Source organism: Mus musculus, chromosome 3 (assembly GCF_000001635.26).
Source record: "Mus musculus strain C57BL/6J chromosome 3, GRCm38.p6 C57BL/6J".
Lineage (NCBI taxonomy): Eukaryota > Metazoa > Chordata > Mammalia > Rodentia > Muridae > Mus > Mus musculus.
The window spans coordinates 125,498,463-125,520,563 of record NC_000069.6 but is presented as its reverse complement, the minus strand read 5'-3'; the positions used below and the strand labels follow the sequence as shown (position 1 = coordinate 125,520,563).

At 36.8% G+C, this 22,101-nt stretch overlaps 1 protein-coding gene across 4 annotated transcripts in view; it reads right to left on the bottom strand.

The window, feature by feature from the left end:
* The window catches only part of Ndst4 (N-deacetylase/N-sulfotransferase (heparin glucosaminyl) 4), a 324,323-nt gene that overhangs the window by 207,788 nt on the left and 94,434 nt on the right, over positions 1 to 22,101 (bottom strand). The window lies entirely within an intron of this gene.

The following is a 22,101-nucleotide window of genomic DNA, read 5'->3' as shown; positions in this document are numbered from 1 at the left end:
ACATATATTGTAGTAAGTTGATTAGCTTAGGAAAAGCAGAGCCTGACAGTATTTGATTTCAAAGGAAACTAGGTATATACAGTTGTCTAATCATACAAAGGTAACATCATCATATGCTGAGTGTATGATTATCTCTCTCAGTCTGGGGCCCAGCATCATACTAAAGGCAACATGGCAATGATTATTGGCTGATTGGTAAATATTCTGAAAATTTATTTCCTCGCTTAAAATAACATTTTACAGTTTTCAATGCATTTGACATTATAGGTTTAATCCAATTTTGTACCTATTGTGTGTTCCTTTGAAGGGAAGTATAATTATCAGTCTGCTAGCAACATGGACATGTATCACAGAGCAGGGTGAAGTGGAGTATCAACACTGTTTTGCTTCTCCGATGTTCCATGACATGGGAGTCTATGTTCAACAAGAATTTAGGGTATCTTTTCTTCGACCCCAGGTGAAATAGAATAATGTATTTCTTAAAGTTATGAATTAAATATACATTATATATTATAGAGAGGTAATATCAAAATTATCCAATCAATTCAAGGATTTAGTAAAGGTTAATTGGATTTAATCATACTTTAGAACTAAGTGAAGAACAAAATTCAAATGGATGTAGCATGTTCATATGGGGAGACTTTCCTGTGAGCATCAGACACCACTGAGCATTCTGTCATACAATACTGATCTCTCTGCTCCTACAGATGCAGCTACTTGCATGCCTAGAAATTAAGCAAAAGATATTTTCTTTCCCTATGTTGTTAGATTGCATCTCTTGAGCTCCTATTTATTTTCATTCAGAAAATAGATGATGTTTAATTGAAACGTAAACTGCAAATAAAATAAGCTCTGTATTCCAAAAGAAAGAAATAATGAACCAAAGAGAGGAAGAGAGAAAGAAAGAAAAAGAAATGGTCATTTATATTATCATCATTTTGTAGTATTAGTGCTTAATTAGGATTTAAAATATGGATTATGTAGTAATCATCAAAACAATAAACATGCAAAATCTTCAGTGGAGTGGCAAGGAGTCTACAGTCTTCCAAGCAGCATAAAGCTGCTTTGATTCTCCTGGGAATGAATGGGATTTTGCACTGTTTTCACAGCTGGCATTTGCTAATAGATTATTCCCCAGCTCCTCAACTTTGGAATCACTGTGTGTGGTGAATATGATCGCAGGCTTTCTGAGCTGTGGCTGATACAAAGCATATCTATTTGTCATTCTGCAAGTAGCCCTGGCCCTGAGCATGAGGTTGGTATACTTACATCTTCATCTTGCTGCTTGCACACTAACCATCCCTTCTCAATCAATTCCAAGGCACAGTACAATTTGAACACATAATAGAAAGTTATTCCACTATAACAGCCTTAGCAGCTCAGTGAGTTGGATATAACATGTGTGGTATTTCTTCAGAACTTAATATTTCATTCTTTCAGGGCTAATTGGGCAAAAGTTCTTGGAGTTCTCGCTGTGTTGGTGATAGAAGAAAAAATGGAAATAATTTAACCTCTTTCCCAGGAAAATTAACTTGGTTACAGTTTAATTTTCCCGTGATCAAATTGAAATACATTTAAATTAACAGCATAGAGTACTTTTTCAAACTTCCCGTAGTGTAAAACATTTTCCCCTAGTTTTAATAAGGGCTTGATTTTTAATTTCCAACTACTTATTGTAAAATTTTATCAAATGTTTTAAACTATAATACTTAATGATTTTAATTTATCATTAACTTTACAAATGTTTATTGAATGGTAATTATGAATTTGTTATTAAACTGCCCAAAAACCAATCTATTCTTCACTCATATTTGGTAAGCAAGTACTGACCACGAGTTTCCTCCCACCCCCTAAGGACCACTGATGAGGAAGAAGATGAATGCTCCATCCTCCGTTTATGAACAATTTCTGTTAGAAGAGACAGCCTATAAACTTAATGAACATGTTAACATTAAAGTAATTGATAAGTCAAAAAGGTCAGGTATTTGAAGATCATTACCACTTTAAACAAGGTGGCTGTTGTAAGCAATACTACCCATATGACACTTTGCAGGGATATACGTCTTTAATTGGAGAGATAATGAAGACTATCATGTAACACTTATGGGGGAAAAGGCTGAAGGCAATTTAGCTACAGGCATGTAGTGGCCATCAGATCCCATTCAAGACAAATGAGTTGGGAAAGTAGTAATCTCTACCAAGGAACTATAATCTTCTGTTAATAGACACAGGGAAATATATGAGAAGAAAAAGGTTGTAAAAACAATTCCTAGGTTTTCATTGTGAATAAGCTAAGACGGAACAGATGACAGCCCCATAGAGAGGAAACAAACTCAACATGTTTCTAAATAAATTCTTTGTGGAAAAAGATGATGGTGTAAATTTGAGACACTGTAAATTTGAAACAGTTTAGGAACAGTTTAGTTCAACATACATATTAAAGTAATTCTATCTATCTATCTATCTATCTATCTATCTATCTATCTATCTATCTACCTATCATCTATCTACCTACCTATCTACCTATCATCTATCTATCTATCTATCTATCTATCTATCTATCTATCTATCTATCTATCTATCTATCTATCTATCTACAGGGATTAGATAGAAAAGGAGATGAGGGTGGGGATGGGGATGGGGTTCAAATAGAGATAAAGACAGATAGGTATACCCTGGTAATACTCTGTGGCATGAGTAGGGGAAAAGAAGTCTCAAGAGTAGTTCAAAGAAGCAGCCAGAGAAATGGAGGTAGTAATAATTAAAGAAAAGTAATAATAAAATAACACTAACAAGTGTGATTAAGACATATTTTTTTTTAATTTTGAAGAAGTTAGATTTATTGAGTGCTTACCACATCAACTTCATACTAAGATATTTTACTTTACAAATCAGTTTCCATATGGAATGATCATTTGTAGTTTCCCATTTTACATTTAAAAGTGTGTACTTGGAGTTAGATTTGCTGATTTAGACACTTTTGTTAGCACTACTTAAGGAGCAATTTAATCCTCACTATCAAGTGGTGGAAGGTGCTATTATACTTCCCCCTTTTTATTTTCAAGACAATAGAGACATAGAGTGTGCACAATGAGTAATTCAGAAGGCAGTGTGGCCTCATTTCAAATACTAACATCTTGCATTGCTGTTTTACAGGAAATGATCAGAGAAGAATGTCATGTTGCTTTTGCAGAAAGGGACACAAATGTGGTGTAAAACAGACATTTGTGGAGTGAGGTAGCAATGCCACACATTGAAAGAGTGATGGAGATATAAAAGTGAAGAGTACCTTCAAGAACGAACAAACCATGATGGGGAATTTGCAGGCATACTTCTATGTAGGTTGAAAGAAAGGGCTATGTTGTTTGTCTTTCTCTCTTTCTCTCTTTCTCTCTTTCTTTCTTTCTTTCTTTCTTTCTTTCTTTCTTTCTTTCTTTCTTCCTTCCTTCCTTCCTTCCTTCCTTCTCTTTCTTTCTTTTGTTCTTTCTTTCTTCCTTCCTTCCTTCCTTCCATCCTTCCTTTCTTTTTTTGATTTTTTGATTTTAATCTTTTCAAAAATTTTAAGAGAAAAATATACCGACATAAAGATTCCAAAAGAAACAGAAAACATGATACAATGTTGATGATGAAGCAAGGTCTTCAACAAGGTCAGAGGAATTAATATTTATATTTGTGGTCATGATACTGAACAAACTCAAGGACAAACACACAACACCAAACAAAAGTTCTCCATTTGCTCAGACAGGAGAGAAAACCCACAGATGACTAGGACATACTCAGCTAAGTGAGAATTTTCTCTTGACCTATGTAACTAAGGTACACACACAAATGTGGTGACACATTACTCACTGGGCTCTGATGTCCGATTCCTACTAAGGATCTAGTCCTGAGTCAAGGCTGGCTCTATCTGTGATTGACAGTGTCATCCAGATGGTTAGAGTGATGCTAAAGTAGAATATTTATTTAAACCTACAGCAGGATCCGACTGTATTATCTAATTTCATTTCAACTATATTAAAAACCGTGGTATGGCCTAAAGTCAATAAGTTTCTTTCAAATGGCTGACCTAACATTTCTTAGACCACCAGCAGAAAAGTTCAGAATGCAGCTATGTCTCATCTCTATGGAGTATCAGTATGACAGCAATTCAAATCTTGTGTTACTTTTTCTAACTGCATAATTTTTTATCAAATACACATGAAATGTAATAAAGCTAAATATATAAACTATTATTTTATAAGTATCATTTTCATTTTTGCATTATTTCCAGAGTTATCAATAACTTCTTCTACAGCCTTTTATGGCATCATGATGATATAATTATCCAATGACTAAATCCCGATTGTCTAAATCTAGACCTATAATGTAATCTATTTGAAAAATTTTCTTTTATCTAAATCCTAATAATTTCCAGGCTTTTTACAGAGTTTACATAAAATTTGTAAGAGGTATTCTTGCCCAGAAGGGGTAGCATTTGTTTCTACTTAATTTAATGACAATCAAAAATGACATTATTTTGTTCTTTTATAGACTCAGCGCACAGCTTTGTAAAGTTACAAAGAGACAATATTATAAAAATGGACTAACAAACCATTACATGTTTTTCAAAAGCAGTAGCTTTCCACTAACTGTGCCTCAATCATACACACATGAACTCCACACAATACTCCACAGAGATGGAGTATTGTTCTCTGAAGTTGTTTAGAGGCAGCCTGTTAGCCCGCATAAGAATTTGAGAACTTCAAATGTTTTGACCAAGGCTAGTATAATTTCTGTGATGCTTCTGTTCTTTAGGAAATAATTTTCTGGAGTAAACTTGCAATCAGAATTCCTAATAGGAAAAAGCATTCTTTTTACAAAATTCACTGAATTAATTGCTAACTTTCTCCAGAAACACTTATTCCGGAAAAATGAGTCATTCTTACATAGACCAATATCTTAATTATCATTAGTATTTTCAACATATGTTTGTGAGAAATATTTTATTAATAATAGATATTAATTGCTTTATTAATAATAGATAAATGACAAAGATGTTTTAATTGGGAAAGACTGGCAAATGACAGGACTGAGTTTCCAAATCACTTACTAAATTAATTATATCGACATCCAACTAATATGAACTCATTACACTGGATTTTTCTTGTTTTTTTTTTTTTTCAATTTTCTTAATTTTATTCCATAAGATGGCAAATTATTTTTAAGCAACACAAAGATTTATTTTTTGGTTTTTTTATTTTTAATTTAAAAATTTCATATAGTATAGTTTGATTATATTCTCTCTCTTCCACGACTTCTCTCAATAATCCCCTCCACACCCCCAGTTTTCTTTTTTGTTCTAAATTATTTTTATTTATTCATTTATTTATTTTTATTAGATACTTTTTATTTACATTTCAAATGTTATCCCCTTTTCTAGTTTCCCCTCTGAAAATCCCCTATCCCCTCCCTCCCCTGCTCCCCAACCCACCCACTGCTGCTTCCTGGCCCTGGCATTCCCCTATACTGGGGCATAGAACCTTCACAGGACCAAGGGCCTCTCCTCCTATTTATGACTGACTAGGCCATTCTCTGCTAGATATGCAGCTAGAGCCATGAGTCCTACCATGTGTTTTCTTTGGTTGATGGTTTAGTCCCAGGGAGCTCTGGGGGTACTGGTTAATTCATATTGTTTTTCCTCCTATAAGGCTGCAAACCCCTTCAGCTCCTTGGGTACTTTCTCTAGCTCCTTCACTGGGGACCCTGTACTCTATCCAATGGATGGCTATGAGCATCCACTTTTGTATTTGTCAGGCACTGGCAGAGCCTCTCAGGAGACAGCTATATCAGGCTTCTGTCAGAAGATAAAAAAAAAAAAAAAAAAAAAAAAAAACCTCAAAGCACTATACATTTTAGAATTTGATAAATAGGTTTCTTGTGGGCATAAATCAATATAGTAAATAGAAATATTAGATTCTTAATAATTACACTACATATATACTAAGTAATAAAAAGATGCCAAACTGCTTTTGTCAAAGTGTTCATTGTGACTCTGATGTTTGCAGGGAATGACCATGAATATCCATAATCAATGGATATTGTGATCTCTAGATTTACATTTGCTTCTTTCCAACACAGTCTTAGTTTCTTCTGAGCTTCTTTCCTTGCAGTTTCTGGGAACTTTGCTCACTTCTTGAGGCAAACAAAATTGCTGACTAAGAAAATGTCAGCCATCTGCCCCAACTAAATTTGAGACAATATTGAAGTTTATCATTAAATACCTATTAAATAAACATCACAAAAATGGCAGTGAAGTCCAAAGGTATAGGGTTTTTTACCGCTTATCTTTGAATTTTCTTCTGTAATGAAACTGTGCTTGCTTTATTTTCTCAGTTATCCCAGTGCCCACTTCCTAGAAGTCAGAAGGGAAAGAACATGATTGCAACAGTCTAATGTTTGCATTCAGTTTGCCTCAAGTTGACACGCAGACACAGTGCACTTATCCTACTGTCAAACTTATCTCACACTACTGCATAGCTCCGTTGTCTCTTGAATGGTTTGTATTCACTGCTCTGCTACACATCTGTAGATCCTAAACAATTGCTTTAACCTCTTCTGATGGCTGCCAGGCCATTCTGCTCCTTATCTCTTCTTCTGTAGCTGACGGAAAGTCTTGATCACTTATCTCATCAGATACTCCATTCAGGTCCATTTCTTAACCTTCCATTATACCTCATGCAGCATAAAGTTATATTTTTGCATCAGCTTCAGATTAGCATTAAGGTGTTACTTTTTCTCCAGCAATATTTTCAGCATGTTTTTTTTTTAAAAATGATTTACATCTTTTGAACCGACATTCTTGCTACTGTTTACTGCTCCAAACATAAATGCCTCTCCTATTTTGAGTGAATGATATTATGTGTAATAGAAATAAAAGTATTCAATAATTACAAACAATGAAATATATTTCTGTAATGAAAAACATCATAATTCAAAGCACTACTGTTTCTAGTTAACTGATTTAAATATGTTTTCTGTGAAGAGCTGAGAAACTTATTTCAGATTCTAATTCAGTTCTCTAAGACACACAGTTTCACAAAGTACTCAACTAATAAAATCTGAAATAAGAACATATTTGAAGTATGAGTGACATCATCCTATGCAAATAGTTACATAAATTTAATTATCAAACTTATTACTTAATAGAAAATATTATTTAAATAATTATAAATAGAATATGTGAAATGGAACATAAAATATCATGGGTATACAGTAGATAAAAGAGAAAAGAGACAGAGTGAGGCAAATTGAGAGAGAGAGAGAAAAGTGAGAGGCACAAAAAAGTGAATTGGGAGGAGATTAATAGGCCATCTAGCGTGAATACAGAATGTGGAATTGATCCACCATTTCTGAAAATAAAAATAAAATTAAAAAGCTCAGACAGGGTCCTGTCAGCGAAATCTTGCTGGCATATGCAATAGTGTCTGGGTTTGGTGGTTGTTTATGGGATGGATTCCCGGGTGGGGTAGTCTCTGGATGGTTCTTCTTTCTGTCTCAGCTCTGAACTTTGTATCTGTATCTCCTTCCATGAGTATTTTGTTCCCCACTCTAAGAAGGAATGAAGTATCCACACTTTGGTCTTCCTTCTTGAGTTTCATGTGTTTTGCAAATTGTATCTTGGGTAGTCTAAGTTTCTGGGCTAATATCCACTTATCAGTGAATGCATGTCATGTGTGTTCTTTTGTGACTGGGTTACCTCACTCAGGATGATATTCTCCAGATCCACTCATTTTCCTAAGAATTTCATAAATTCATTGTTTTTAATACAGAAGTGGATGCTCACACTCATCCATTGAATGGAACACAGGGCTCCCAATGAAGGAGCTAGAGAAAGTACCCAAGGAGCTAAAGGGGTCTGCAACCCTATAGGAGGAACAACAATATGAACTAACCAGTTACACACCCTCCCCCCCCCCCCCAGCTTGTGTTTCTAGTTGCATAGGTAGCAGAGGATGGCCTAGTAGGCCATCAATGGAAAGAGAGGCCCTTGGTCTTGCGAACATTATATTCCCCAGTACAGGGGATTGCCAGGGCCAGGAAGCAGGAGTGGGTGAGTTGGGCAGCAGGGCGGGGGGAGGGTATAGGGGACTTTTGAGATAGCATTTGAAATGTAAATGAAGAAAATATCTAATAAAAAAAAAAGCTCAGACAAATAAATGAGCCACAGTCGATTCTAAGAATCAGTGATGCCATCACTATAAAATATGGAGTGTAAAAATAAATTAATTTTAAAAAATACAATCAATCTGTTATTTTGTTTGAGACATCGTCTCAATTAGAACTGGGTATCTGAGAGAACCTTTCATCCAGCAAAGCTTGTTTCTGCACTTATCAATGATGGATGGAAGATTTCACTTATAGATAGCTGGGTTTCCTGATGGGAAATTGAAGTAGCAGCCTAAATTTTCACTACTTTAGGCTGTGGCAGATCAATGTCACTCTAAATCAACCGTGTTATGATTGGATGTCTAAAAAATAAAATCGCCACCCTGAAAACAGGGCTTAAGTGACACCATTCCCTTTCTTCCCTTATTGGACCTCTTTACCCAATTTACAAACCTAAACTAAGTCAAATAAACACTTAATTTGGAGCATTTATTTTTATACTGTGGACTTTTAGCATAAGAGCTCAGACATATTCTAAGGTCCACAATTAATTATGCAAACTATATTACTTTTGCTGAATTCTTGAGCACTTTGCCAAGTGACTGTGGCTTTCCTGACTCAATATATTTCCTATCTGAAAATTGTTTTGCTTGGTCTGTTTATTTTTGGAAGTTTAAGTTCTCAAGAGTACAGAATCTACATTTTTAACCCTGGCGTTGCTGAATGGCAGTGAAAGCTGATGGCTCCCTTTGTGTTTGTGGGACTCCATATAACTCTCCATATAACTCCATATAACTCTCTCATTTTACTCTCTGAGATATTTTATAACATACGTTTTCCATCACTAATATGCTATTTATAAAATTTTATAAGTCATGGATATAAAGATTAGTCTTGAAGCATGTGTTTTGATCATTTTCTGTGTCATGAATCACATTTAAAAATCTTTTCATCTTTGTATGGCTTCAGCAAAGCCTATTCTAATGGTTATTTTTGTTTTGCTTATCTCAATGACTCTTTTTTTTTTCATTTTTTATTAGACATTTTCTTTATATGCGTTTCAAATACTATCCCGGAAGTTCCCTATACCCTCCCTCCACCCTGCTCCCCTACCCACCCACTCCTTCTTCTTGGCCCTGGCATTCCCCTGTATTGGGGTATATAAAGTTTGCAATACCAAGGGGCCTCTCTTCCCAGTGATGGCCGACTAGGCCATCTTCTGCTACATATGCAGCTAGAGATACGAGCTCTGGGGGTACTGGTTAGTTCATATTGTTGTTCCACCTATAGGGTTGCAGACCCCTTCAGCTCCTTGGGTGCTTTCTCTAGCTTCTCCTTTGGGGGCCCTGTGTTCCATCTTATAGATGACTGTGAGCATCCACTTCTGTATTTGCCAGGCACTGGCCTAGCCTCATACGAGACAGCTATAACAGGGTCCCTTCAGCAAAATCTTTCTGGCATTGTGCAATAGTGTCTGGGTTTGGTGGCTGATTATTGGATGGATCCCCAGGTGGGGTAGTCTCTGGATAGTCCATCCTTTTGTCTTAGCTCCAAACTTTGTCTCTGTAACTCCTTTCGTGGGTATTTTGTTCTCTATTCTAAGGAGGAATGAAATATCCACCCATTGGTCCTCCCTCTTCTTGATTTTCTTGTGTTTTGCAAATTGTATCTTGGTCGTTCTAATGGCTCTCTTTGAATGAATCTCTTAGGTCAAATGGCTTTAACATGACTTTTTTTTTTTTTTTTCTTGCAGCTGTTTTCCTGAGATAGGGTCTCAATATGTAATTCTGGCTGTCCTGAAGCTCAGTATGCAGACCAGACCACCCTCAAAAACTCACAAAGATCTCCCTACTTCTGCCTCCCAAGCCCTGGGGTTAAAAGTGTGTGCCACTATGTCTGGTTTGAGAGAAATCTTTTTAAAATTTATTCATTATTTTTCCGTATCAAAATCAGCAAATAGCCCAGTTTCTGTTTCTCTCCATCAATGCTTTCAGCAAGGCTTCAGGATTACCCTTATACCCAGCTGCCTGCCATGCTAGCAGGAATTCTTCCCCTGCTCATGCATTACGTTGTCATTGTTGCTATTTCAGACCCTTTTCAACACACCTCTGCATCACTGTCAACGCACACTTAAAAGTCTTCAGAGGCTATGCATGTCCGGGTCCTCGGTGATCAGCTCTCTGTTTTTTTCCAGGCTTGCATGAGTGTCTCATTAATCAACCAGGTTCAAATCATATCAACTGAACTGTAAATTTAAGAAGAAATTACATTTTCTTCTGAAATATTTTTTTATTGTAACCTCCAAAGGGAAGTAATTTCTGCTAATCTGTCCTTCTTACCTACTCAGTTCAAAACCTAGAGCAAACATTATGCTTTTCTGAAACTATAGGCATCTCACTCCTATGTTTGTGATCTGTCCGTTTGAACTCACTCTTTAGGAGGTTGTGGCTAACAGACAATCTTCCTTAAGTAAACTCTTAATGTCGCATAATTAACTCTGCCTTGGTACTTTACTCGTCAGTCTTAAGGACATCCTATTACTTTGTTCTATCATTAGGCTTTACTGTGTCAACCTTTGCATGTTTGGTGTTTCAGTGATTTAAATGATTCCACAAATCATGTCATTGTAATTATTTTTCCATCTTGAGATTATAATATAATTACATTTCTCCCTTCCTTTCCATCCTTCCAAACTCTCGCATACACACCTTCCCACTCTCCTTTAAAGACTATTTTTCACTATTTTATTGGATGCATATATCTCTTTATATTACTAAATATAGCTAGTTCAGTCAATATAATGTTATTTGTATACATGTCTTCAAGGCCTCTTTTCTCACTAATTCTTATTGCATGTATAGACACACACACACACACACACACATATATATGTGTGTGTGTGTGTGTGTGTGTGTGTGTGTGTGTATCTATGTCATGGTTTCTATTCCTGCACAAACATCATGACCAAAAAGCAAGTTGGGGAGGAAAGGGTTTATTTGGCTTACACTTCCATGCTGCTGTTCATCACCAAGGAAGTCAGGACTGGAACTCAAGCAGGTCAGGAAGCAGGAGCTGATGCAGAGGCCACGGAGGGATGTTCTTTACTGGCTTGCTTCCCCTGGCTTGCTCAGCCTGTTCTCTTATAGAACCAAGACTACCAGCCCAGAGATGGTCCCACCCACAAGGGGCCTTTCCCCCTTGATCACTAATTGAGAAAATGCCTTATGGTTGGATCTAAGGAGGCATTTCCTCAACTGAAGCTCCTTTCTTTGTGATATCTCCAGCTGTGTCAAGTTGACAAAAAAACTAGCCAGTATAATTGACCCCTTGTCTACTTGACACACAAACACATCACTACTAAGCCTCAACCCTTACATTCTTATTCATCCCCAAGGTCTAAATAATTTTAAACGTCCCACAGTCTTTACATATTCTTAAAATTACAATCTCTTTAAAATTTCTTTTAAATTCCAAAGTGTTTTTACAATTAAAAGTCTCTTAACTGTAGGCTCCACTAAAATAGTTTCTTCCTTCAAGAGGAAAAATATCAGGGCACAGCCACAATCAAAAGCAAAAATCAATCTCCAACCATCCAATGTCTGGGATCCAACTCACTATCTTTTGGGCTCCTCCAAGGGCTTGGGTCACTTCTCCAGCCATGCCCTTTGTAGCACATGCGCCGTCCTCTAGGCTCCAGATGACTGCCCTCCACTGTTGCTGCTACTCTTGGTGGTCATCTCATGGTACTGGCATCTCCAAAACACTGCATGACCTCTTCAATCCTGGGCCGTCAATTGCAACTGAGGCTGCACTTTCACCAATGGCCTTCCATGGCCTCTCACAGTGCCAAGCCTCAGCTGCTCTGCATGACCCCTTCATGCCTTCATGCACCTGGGTGACCCTTACACATTACCAAGTCCCGCTGCAGCAGGAGTACAACCTTGGCTATCTCTGGAACACGGCTTCTTTGTGCTTTCAGAAAACACTTCCCAGAAGATGTCACCTCAATGATGCTGGTATCTTCTTAATCACTGCTAATCTCTTAGCTCCAGCTAACCAGCATCAATAGTCCCAGTAATGCAAAGGTTTTCCTTTAGTAGTTCTGGTATCTTGTTAATCACAGCTGATTCTTCAGCCCCAGCTAACCAGAACCACAGAATCTTCACAATCAAAACAGCAATGGCCCTGAAAAGAGTCTTTAATTTTCCCTCTGAAATTTCACAAGCCAGACCTCCATCTTCTGCACTGTTCTCAACATTATCTTCCAAGCTCCTACACAACATCTGATAGACCTCTTAACACTGAATGGATCTTCTAGCCCAAAGTTCCAAAGTCCTTCCACAGTCCTCCCCAAAACATGGTCAGGTTGTCACAGGAATACCCCACTCTGCTGGTACCAATTTGTCTTAGTCAGGGTTTCTATTCCTGCACAAACATCATGACCAAGAAGCAAGTTGGGGAGGAAAGGGTTTATTCGGCTTACAATTCCATACTGCTGTTCATCACCAAGGAAGTCAGGAGTGGAACTCAAGCAGGTCAGGAAGCAGGAGCTGATGCAGAGGCCCTGGAGGGATGTTCTTTACTGGCTTGCTTCCCCTGGCTTGCTCAGCCTGTTCTCTTATAGAACCAAGACTACCAGCCCAGAGATGGTCCCACCCACAAGGGGCCTTTCCCCCCTGATCACTAATTGAGTGATCCAGCCTTATGGTTGGATCTAATGAAAGCATTTCCTCAATTGAAGCTCCTTTCTCTGTGATAACTCCAGCTGTGTCAAGTTGACACAAAACTAGCTAGTACAATATGCATACACACATACATACACACACATATATATGCATATATATGTATATATATATATGCACATATACACACACACACACACACACACACACACACACACACATGTGCTCTTGGAACCAGCCCCTGGCTTTATCTTTTCTGAAACAGTCAAGAGGGAAGAGTGTCAGAGGGGCAAGACTTGGCCTTGAGAAGGAGTAGGGTTGCTTTCTATAATAACTCATTGTTATCTTGACTTTAAGTTACTCTTAGGCCAGAAGCTACAGGCCCCTGATCTATTGATACTTGTTACTAACACTGCATAACTAGGTAAAGGATTTCTTGGTATCATTCCCTTTTCTGTTCAGGAAGCCAGAAGCTTTTCTGGCAATGCTGGTTAAATCTTTCTGAACAAGAAAGTAAGGAAAGGAAAATAATCAAAATTCTTTATACAAGCAATATGCACAGACACATATATGTTCGTACATACATTGATATTTTCATTCACATTCTCAATTACACATTAACATATTAATACAATCACAGTTTTGTTAGGCCTAACCACCTGTCTTATACACTCCACAAGTATTCATGCATGCTTACATACATGCATGTACCTGCACACATACATACAAACAAACAGACATATACATGTGGCTACATGGATGGATGGATGGGGCAGAGGTCCCCAAGCCCAACCATTCAACCAACATTTTTATTTGTTTTCTCTGTCCGTTTTATAAAAGTTCTTAGACAAAAGTTCTTTAGGAAACTACCTAAGAGATAAAATGTTACATAAATGGGAATTAAAGAAAGATGCTGATATTAAGTCCAAAGCAGTGTTTCATTCTATATGCTTGGTAAAAGTTCAAAGCAACAGTTTTTACATGGCCTTGCCTTATCATAATGCACACCTGTGGCTCTATCCTTGGATCTAAATGTTTCCTTGAACACAAAATTGTTCCAGGTCTATTTTTCTTTTTAGTGTAATTATGAAAGTTCACTGCATTTTTTATTATGCAGCCTTTACCTACTATTATGAGGAGTGGCCACATTCTATTCTTGATTCTAACTTTATTACATCTCTGTAAAGCAACTAAGTAAAGCAACTAAGACTATCTCTAAAACTTTTCTTCCTATGTGTGTATGTATGTGTATATGCATATATACATATATGTGTGTGTTTATCTATACATGCAATAAGAATTAGTGAGAAAAGAGGCCTTGAAGACATGCATACAAATAACATTATATGGACTGAACCTTTCTTCCTAAAATTATTTGAATAAAATCAGGAATTCTATAGAATAATTCCCATAAACATCATTAATTCTTAAAAGCCCATCTTTATGTTGATCTGCAGGAAATCTGATCAATAGGGTGGTGTATGGCCCAGGGATTATCAATCAGCTGCAAGAAGCAATCCTGAGATGAAGTCTCTCTAGAACCTTGCCATTGAGCTCACCCATCATAGACCATGGGCAAATAGTGGGACACCTTCTGAAAAACCACCGAGATGGCTCCTGACATCTCCCTCTCCCTCTCTCTCTCCCTCTCCCTCTCCCTCCTTCACCTCCCCTATATATATATATATATAGAGAGAGAGAGAGAGAGAGAGAGAGAGAGAGAGATGGAGAAGGAGACAGAGACGGAGACGGATATAGATATAGATACAGATCTTGTTCAGTTCATAAAATGTAACTTGTTGATATATTTCAAGTTCTGACTCGACAATAGATAACCATTTGGTGTGTTAACCCTTGAGGTGGAGCACTTCCCCTGCTCCTAGCATTCCTCTGTTGCCTATAATATTTTGTGTAGGGTAATCACTAATTCTATGTGCCAACTTCAGGGACTATAGAGCACGCTGATATTTGGCCAAATATTATATATCTGGAGATGTTTCTAGATGAGATTTTTCCATTCTTCAACTGTCCTGAAAGAAGCCAACTCCGAGTGATGGGGAACCCAATCTCAGCTGCTGGAGCAGCTCACCTGCCTTTAATCTCAATCTGGAAAATCAACACTGTCTGGGTTCTAAGTCAGAGTGCTTTCAAACTGTAACACCCAACATCAGCTTGCCAATTGGGACTTTTCAGCTTCTGCAGTTACCTTATCAAATTCTTTTTAATGAGTCCCTGCCTCCATCATAGCTGATGATTCCGAACAAAAGCAAATCTTGACAATTAAAGTGGTTCCAGAGGAGCACGTTTTGAGAATGCACTTTCTAATTTGATACCAAGGTTCCTGATATTGATTCTCTTGTTAGATTGATTTTAACGCATCAAGGACTACATCTCTACTTGTAAACATAGTACTTCAAGCTCATATCTCATTGTAGGTTCTAGAAATAGAGACAAAAATATTATTCCATGGTTTACTGCTCTTTTGTAACAGAAGACCAGGATGCTGAATGAATGTGAGAAACCTATCTTTATATTTTAGGGAACAAAGCATGTATAAAAATATCAATGGGTTACTAGTAATATACCTTGATATTCTTGGAAAGAATAAAATGAACTCATGCATTTAAGTTTGTGCCATATGTATCATAGACACATGCATGACCTGAGCATTATAATATATGCCCTTGAAAGAAACTATGAGATCATTTAGTAGCAGGAGTGCTAAGGATCAAAGTAGTACTTATAACTTGGAACTATCTGAATTACAATTTACGCCTAATTACCTATCTCAGAGGGTGCCTACTGCTAGAGTGAGAGTTTTGATTGGGAAGAAAAGTGATCTTGAAAGTTGGAATGACAATATATAAGAGTATTTTGAAGATGGCATTTAGTCCTCAATTCTTATTCTTATTCATTTTGTGTGTGTACAAGAGTCTCCCCTCTTCTTCCATCTTCAGCAGAACTGGCTTTTCTTCCTATGTCTGAGGATACTGAGGTCTCTCTCTTTCTCTCTCTCTCTCCCCTCCCCCCTCTGTGCCTATCTCCCTCTCTCTCTCAGCATTTGCTTTGAATGCAAGATATTGCTCTCTATCCTCTGGATCTAATCTTTCCGTCATTCACTTTCTGAAAATAGAACTACATTAATGTTTAACAATGACTCCGGAGGAGGTATGCTGTATTCCAAAAGGATTAAAGAATTCATATAAAATGGGTAGGAGAAAAATGTAGAAAAATGATAATGAGATTTGAACTTAGAAGATGTTGAATTTATACACCAAAAAGAGAATTTTAGAATTATAGTCTAACACTGTAGTTCGCTAAGTTAGAAAGAGGATTCAAGCATGGTTGATTGTATCATAAATAGAGAGGTATCCCAACCTTAATCAGCTATACATTTACCATAACTGAATGCAGAGGAAGAAATTCAATGGTTTAAAGAAATTTGGGTATATGGGTGTGCTTATTATTTTAGATACTCGTTCACATTTGAAGGAATCAGAAGTTATTTTTCATCAATGCTTTTGAAGTGATAGTTCTGGAAGGTTTGAAGAGCTCTGATTGCTCTTTTATGTAACCTTGATTTTATTGTTTGCAACTTCTGTAACTACATTGAACCCCCCCCCAAAATTCATAGGATTAAATTTATTCTGAGGATAAGGAGTTATGCTGGGACACTCAGGTCCAAATGTAAGGCAGGTCACAATAGTGGACATAATAAATGCAGTAAGCAGGAGCTATTTATGGCATTGAGCAATACATCCTGTCCCAAGAAGTGAAATAACATGCCGTTTATGCTGAATTTATACTTGTTTTTCTATCAAGAGTACAGTTTCAGAGCATGTGAATAAATCTAATCTGAAAAATAAAAAAGAGAAGAAATACATTTTTATGATCAATTTTCACACCTTGAGCCATTTGAAGATACCCAAATATCTTCAGTGAAGAGATCAAAGCTTGTCTTGAAAGTATCCCACTACCTTATTAAAAAAAGTTTCTAATACTTGACTTCATCTGAAATTAATTAAAATCAAGCAGTTAAATCATTTGAGGTGAAAAGATCAACCCCAACAGTAAGATACAGTTTCTTTTTTTAGCCTATAAAATATTAGTGAAGAAAGGAGCCTTTGTTTTTGTTTTTGTTGTTGTTGTTGTTTTTGTTGGTTTTTTCATTTTTGTTTTTGTTTTGTTTTGTTTTGCCTGCTTGTCCTCATTCTTTCTGGGGTTTCATGTATCCTGATGCTGAGGGATTTCCTAACTTGTATTAGACCATTCTTCCAGTTACTCCAAGACAGGTCAAAACCAGCTGAGATATAAAGTTTCATGAACTGAACAGCTGTCAGACTCTTGCCCATTCTATCAGAGGATAGCAATTATTAGACTAGCAGGATCACAACTTCTATGTTACTCTAATAATGCCACTTTTGATGTGTGTGTCTGTTATATATCAATATATGTATATTTTATATACACACATAGATTTATTCTATTAGTTCTGTTGTTCTAGAGAACCCTGCTGATATAACAATATCAACTTTTATTTCAGAAATGGTGATACTCATGCACCCAAATTCAATTATTCCATTTGTGCTATGGAGCCATAGATGGAGCAGGCAGAGCAGCAGTGTATCGTCGCATGATCTGGTAGGTATTGCAGTTATAGTTATGTGGGTTAATAATGCATCCCCAACTATTGTACATGCAGGAACTGGTCTGACAAATATCTTTTTCTCTATCGTTGTTAAAAGGACTTATAACAATTATGTTGCTTTTAGTTGGAAGGTCATGAACAAACCTGTATTACCTTCCTGTCACACTGATATATCAACTTTCCTACCTTATGACCTAATTTATTTTGTGAGTATCCCATCAACCTTCCCTTCTATAAAACATCACTTTGGACTATTATATTTATGATATTATGTTTATTTTGTTTAAGGAGCAAGAGGAATTATGCATGAAGCATTTGCATGTCGGAGTGTAAGTACTGAATGCATCAAAACTTTATGAGCCTTCTACAGCACTGAAAAAGTTAAGGGTTCAATAGTGTGAAACAAACTGAGACATTTCTTCTAAGATGAGGGATAAATAGTATTATATTATGTATAATACTCTGTCATATTATTGGCTGAAATAAAAGTTGAAGTTTTGATGCTGGAAGTGACCCCAATATTTTCTAAGTATAAGGACCTGAGTTTGATCCTCAGAATTCATGTACAAAATTTTAAATATGGAAGCACACTTATAATTTGAACATTCGGCAAGTAGTGACCTGAGGATTACTGCATCATCTCTCACACAAGCATCTATACACATGAGTGTGTGTATGGACAGAAAAATACTTGTGTTGGGAGTCATCTAAAATAACAAGGAATTTCTTCACTAGCCTCAAGCTTTTAGACAAGTTGGTTTGCCCTTCATTCTTCAGATTCGTCAATACATATTTATCAACTTTATTGCTTTAAGTGGGAGGAACATATTTGGATAGCCGACTATAGCAACTGTTGCTTAATAAATAAAGCTATGTATTTTTTCATTTATAACTGGACTACATCATCAAATATGTGGAAGGTATGAAACTGAGCCCATAGAGTCTCTGAAAATATATGTGAATTGCATGAAGAAGTTCTCCCAATATACCTGGTCCCCAGTGTCACTGCTCTTCCTCATCTTGAATCTATAGCTTTGTGAGGAAATAATGATGGTTAGTTGACAAAAAAAATAATTGTACTGTTATGGTGTCTAAATGTCACAATACTACGCAGACACTACATAAGACTGGATAAATTCAACTATATAGCCTTTTAGGGAAATCTCAGAGAATCAATGCTGATAGATGGGCTTTTCTAGAGGGAAAAACTTCAGAAGGTGGTATAGTAATCTACCAGTTCCTTGTCTGTAACCACTGATTTTCCCAGATAGAACTTGAAATGATTATATCTATTAATGTGCTAATAAAAAAACACTCACTAATGCTAAAGAGGGTCATTCTCCCTCCTTCATTTATAATATCCCAAGATATGAAAGAAGTGAAGTGACATACTCTAATCTTGCCACCTGGATGACCTGGTGTATAAACTGATTAGATTCTGCAGGAGGGAAGAAAGACCTACATTCTGCTGTGCTACTATAATGATGTCCTGGCTGTAGATTGTGTGTTGTAATTAGAACTCAGCATGAATGGTGTACTACACATGAAGGATGTTGTGGGAAGCCATGTGCCATTGCAGAGTGGCACTGACTACTGCTGGCCACCACGCATAAGTTTGGACAACCAACCAATGTGTACATATGCAGTAAAGTTTTTTGCAAAGACACTGCCTGGCCTGGGCATGATAATGAGGCTTTGGGAGTATAACCAATCAGATGTGAAACATGCAAATGAGGTATGATAATGAGGCTCTGTGAGGTACAGAGAGAGAGAGAGTAGCCAATCAGATGAGGAACATGCAAATGAGGCTTAGTGCATAACCAATCCGGGTGTGAGACACGCCTTTCCTAGGCCTATATAAGCAGCACCAGTTCTGGGCTCGGGGTCTCTTCGCCTCTGCAATCAAACTCTCCCAATAAACGTGTGCAGAAGGATCCTGTTGCAGCGTCTTTACTGGTGACCAGTCGGGCGTGCGCAAGAGGATGTCACAGAAATTATGAAAATGTCAGGACATAAAAATGAGCAGATTTCAGCTTCAGTTTATACTATATTTTTTTAGGGATCCTAGAATATTTTCTCAGATGTAGTAATAATTTATTAGGATAGTAAGTCCTAGCATGAGGATAGCCTTAACATCACTGAGTCTTTAGCATCACTGCAACTCCTGCCCATAATTTTTTTCCTCCAATTTTTTATTAGGTACTTACTTCATTCACATTTCAAATGCTATCCCAAAAGTCCCCTATACCTCACCACTCCCCTTCCCACCCACTCCCACTTCTTGGCTCTGGTGTTTCCCCTGTACTGGGGCATATAAAGTTTGCAAGACCAAGGGGCCTCTCTTCCCAATGATGGCCAACTAGGCCATTTCCTGCCCATAATTTTAACAAGACTTAGTAACCGTATACTAAGATACCAGTGAGTAAGTTGCTGTCTTAGAAATTGATTTTAGTTGACATCAATTTAGTCCCTTTAATGATGACTCCTGACTTTGGTGAAAAAAGTATGTATTATATTCTGAGAATATATTTGTTTCTTTTTATATAAGAAAAATGCAATAAGGAGTCATACTTTGGTGGCATACCAAGCAGCTCTGAGCAGCCTGCTATTCATGATGTTTTCTCTATTCTCCCTCTCCTCTCTGCCCACCTTCATCAGATCTGAGGATCCTGAACCATACAGGTTAACTTTCTTTCCCCCACCCATATTCTCTACAAACTGAGTCCTCTGGGGCACACCAAGCTGCCCTGAGCAGCCTGCTATCCTTGCTGTTCATCCAAGAAAACAGGAATTAATTAATTTCATAACAGCAAAAACAAGGGAAGCACACACAAATACACATTAACACAACCAACCTCAAAATAGCAGGACTTGCCAATCATTGGCCGTTAATGTCTTTCAATATCAACAGACTAAATGCCCCAATAAAAAGACGCTAACAGAATGGATGCTAAAATAAGATTCGTCATTCTGCTGAATTCAAGAAACACACCTCATCCATAATAATAGGCATTACCTCAGAGTAAAGAGCTGGGAAAATTTTCCCAAGCAAGCAGACCCAAGAAGCAAAGTGGAGTAGCCATTCTAATATCTAATAAAATACTTTCAACCAAAATTCATGAAAAGAGAAAAGGAAGGACACTTTATACACATAAAGGAAAAATCTACCAAGTTGATATCTGAATTCTGAGTATCTATCCACCAAAGACAAAGGCACCAACATTTGTAAAATAAATATTGATAAAGCTTAAGCACCACATCAAACCCCACACATCAATAGTGTGAGATTTCAACACCTCATGCTCACCAATTGTCAGGCCATCCAGACAAAACAAACCAACCAACCAAAAAAAAAAAAAAACCCACAAAAACAAAGAAACAGAAATAATAATAACAATAATAATAATAATAATAACAGACACTCTTAATCAAATCAACCCAACAGACATCTGTTGTAGAATATTTCACCCAAACACAAAAGAATATAACTTGTTTTCAGCACCTTGTGGATCTTTCTCCAAAACTGACCATATTGTAAGTCACAAAACAAGCCTCAACAGATACAAGAAAATTGATATAAAATCTTGTTTCTTAACAGACCACAATGGATTGAAGCTGAAATTCAACAACAGCAATACCAGAAATCCTACATACTCAGAAAATTTGAATAACTCTCTACTCAATGATCTCTGGGTCAGGGAAGACATAAAGAAAGAAATTAGACTTTACAGAATTCAATGAAAATGAAGGCACAACATACCCAAATTCATGGGATACAACGAAAGGACTGCTAGGAGGAAAATTTATAGCACTGACTGTCTACATAAAGAAATTAGAAAGTTTCCAAACCAGCAATTCAAAAGTACACCTGAAAGTTCCAGAAGAAAAAAAGGAATCAAACACACCAAAGAGGAGTAGAAATTAGTAAATACTCAAAATCAGGGCTGAAATTTATCAGTTAGAAACAAAGAAAACAATACAAAAAATATTGAAAGCAAGAGCTGGGTCTTTGAGAAAAATCAATAAGATAGATTTACATTCAACCAACCTAACCAAAAGACAGAGAGACAGTATTTGAATAAACAAAATCAGAAATGAAAACAGATACATAAAAACAAACACTGAGGAAATACAAAGAAAGCATCATTAGGTTTTGCTTCAAAAGTGTATACTGCACAAAATTGGAAAATCTTAATGAAATGGATGATTTTCAAGACAGATACAACTTAACAGGGTTAAAGCAAGACCAGTTAAACTATATAAACAGTCCAATAACTCCTAAATAAATAGAAGCCGTCATTAAGTCTCTCAATCAAATAAAGCTAAGGACCAGGTGGTTTTAGTCCAGAATTCTACCAGACTTTCAAAGAAGACGTAATACCAATACTCCTCAAACTAGTCCACAAAATAGAAACAGAGGAACCTGCAAAACTCATTCTATGGAGCCACAGTCACTATGATACATAAATCACACAAAGACTCAAGAAAGAAAGAGAATTTAGGACTGATTTCTCTTATGAACATCGATGCAAAAATACTCAATAAAATACTTTCAAACTGAATTCAAGAACATGTCAAAAACATCATCCACTATGATCATGTAGGTTTCACGCACCCCAGGGACAC